The 2653-nt window shown below is 38.0% G+C and overlaps 1 protein-coding gene across 1 annotated transcript in view; it reads right to left on the bottom strand.

Moving 5' to 3' along the window:
* CDH17 (cadherin 17) overlaps window positions 1-2373 on the bottom strand; it is a 101438-nt gene extending 99065 nt beyond the window's left edge. The window contains exon 1 of the mRNA XM_024115913.1: window positions 2282-2373. The gene's annotated coding sequence lies outside the window, so the exon portion shown is untranslated. The remainder of the gene's footprint in view (window positions 1-2281) is intronic.
* Between the last annotated feature and the right edge of the window lie 280 nt (window positions 2374-2653).

Genomic DNA, 2653 nt, shown 5'->3' with positions numbered 1-2653 from the left:
GATATGGGGATATATGTATATGTATAACTGATTCACTTTGTTATAAAGCAGAAACTAACACACCATTATAAAGCAATTATACTCCAATAAAGATGCTAAAAAAAAACAAAAAAACCTCAAAAATAAATAAATTAAATAAAGTGTCTCATTTTAAAAAAAAAAAAGCAAAACTCAAGTGTTTTCTCATCCTCTCATATTATTGGACCCCACTTCTTTGGCATAGAATTGGTTTCTCCCTTGCACAATGGACGATGTAGTTATTGCAGCATTACTCGGTTTTTCCCCTAGAGAATGAAACAGCAACTTCTCAGTTTGACCTGCATCACCTGCTTGAACTTTCTCATGGAAAGAAGAGTTAATATTCATTGAACGTCTGTTGGGTGTCAGACAAGGTACTGAGTTCTTTACGCACTGATCTAATTTACTGTCACAATCACTTGGTTAGGCAAATATCTCCATTTTGTAGATGAGAAAATTAAGGTACAGTGAGCTTAAGCAATCTGTTCAGTGCTTGCTGGCTGGTAAATGATGAAACTGGCCTAACCCATCTGCCCAACCCTGAAGACTCATAAACTATATACCCAACAGTCCATGATAAACCTTCATTCACCCTATAGTCCACGATCAACCCTCACTCAGTAAGACTCATTTGTTTCCTGGTGAGAGCTGAATGCTCTCATTTCCCATCCTCCTGAAGGGCTTTCTTTAACATTTCTTGTAGTGGAGGTCGGCTGGGAAGGAATTTTTTAAGGTTCTGAATGTCTGAAAAGTAGTAAATACTGTAGTACTACACGATTTCCTGTTGCTTGAATCCACGGATATGGAACTGTAGATACAGAACCACAGATATGGAGGAACAGCCTATATAAAGGGCCAACTAGGATAGTAGAAAATGAGAAAATTAATGCAGAAAAGTCATCAAAACAGAAAGTGGATCTCCAGTCTTTGCCAACTCGTGCCTATCTGGATGAGACAGTTGTGTCTATCTGATTACAAGGACTTGCTGTGCTTGCAAAGGAAAGACCACCAAATCCCATTGAATTTCTAGCATCCTATCTTTTAAAAAACAAGGCACAGTTTGAAGATCGAAACTGACTTATTGGGAAGAACAGAAAAATTTGGTTTCCACTGTAGATTTACATGATTAAGAGGCAACTTTAATTGCCATGATTTCCCCCCCGCCCCATTTTGGAAGTATAAGAATCATCAGGACAGCAGAACTTATTGTGGAGTTGCAGAAGAAGACATATCTCCCTTATTGATTTAATCACATACTTATTTAATGAGTGTGTTCTGTGCACTTTTTTCTCAGATTGTCTTTAACTTTGTTGTTAAAATGACCTTTTACTCCTAAACATATGCTCTCTTCTTCTTTCAAGTTATTCCTCTCTTGCTATCTAAGTTTTTGAAGAAAAATAAAGACAAGAAAATATTAGAGAATACATTGCTCTTCCAATCTCCTGTTTGGTATCCCCCATCACAGAGGGCATCTGTTCCCAGAAAGTCACTCACAATGAAGAAAAAACTGAGACAGAGGCAGGGGCTGGACCTTTGAAGACACCAATAAGCTGTACATGTTTTGACATCTCAAAATAATCACACGTTAGTTGATGTTACGTCTGCCAATGGGGCCGAAAGAATGACCAGAATCTGACCAACATACACACCAGCCTTGCTTTCCCAATTGGGAAGGCAGATCTGTCTGTTTTCAAATCTTATTCCACTTCTTTTAAGAAAGGGCTTTTTTCCTCCTATGACTTTCCCCTTCCCTGCTGTGTCCTGGGCAGTCAGTCCTAAGAATCCTAAGTTGAATCTCACTCTCTGAGAAGTAAAGAGAATGCTCAGTTTTTGAAGACCACATCTGAGAGATGACACTTTGTGAAAATGAGATTCCAGCCCTGATTTGTAGAGTATAAGAGCCCCAGGGCATCTCAGGGCTAGGAAATTTTTTTCTATTTTAATTACAAAGAATGGGTGTAATCCACATTTAAACATCCAAAAGTTTATTCTTTTCTTTAATGCCACTACAAAGCTAGATTCAAGCCAAACCGCTTCATCAAATGAATTTATAAAAGATATAGACTAATAAAAAGAAACCGCGAAAGAATTATGCTCCGTAAGCAATTACCACACTAGGAATAAACTTTCCTTCCCAACAAATGATACATAGCACCCCTCAAGGAATAAATTTGTCCAGCAACTTAAGTAATCCCTCCACCATGTATTCTGTCATTCTTAAAGAAATACGCTATCGACATAGTTAAGACATGTCAACGCTTACCTTTCTGTAAGTAACAAAATGGTTGTTAAAAGTTATTTTCTTCCATTCAGCTGTTGAGACTCTTGCTGGGACTTGAGTATCTTCCCCAGAGGACACTTCCTCTGCTCTGCTCTGCTTCCCCAGCCTCTCCCTTCACCTCAGTCAAACATTAACCATCGACTGGCTTTATTGATTTTCAGGAACCATCAGACGTCATAAAAAGTATTGTACTCCAGGAAAGAAATGCGTTTGTACCAAAAGAAGTTAATTCACATCTAATACATCTCAAAACAGGTTTCTGAATTTTGGAATGTAGGTTTAATAAATTAGAAGACAAGAAGTTAAAGTGGAAAAACTCTCTGTGCATTCAACTGTCTGTAGAGTGTGAGGTCC

Source organism: Physeter macrocephalus, chromosome 15 (genome assembly GCF_002837175.3).
Source record: "Physeter macrocephalus isolate SW-GA chromosome 15, ASM283717v5, whole genome shotgun sequence".
NCBI lineage: Eukaryota > Metazoa > Chordata > Mammalia > Artiodactyla > Physeteridae > Physeter > Physeter macrocephalus.
The sequence above is the reverse complement of the archived record's forward strand: the minus strand, read 5'-3'. Positions and strand labels throughout refer to the sequence as shown.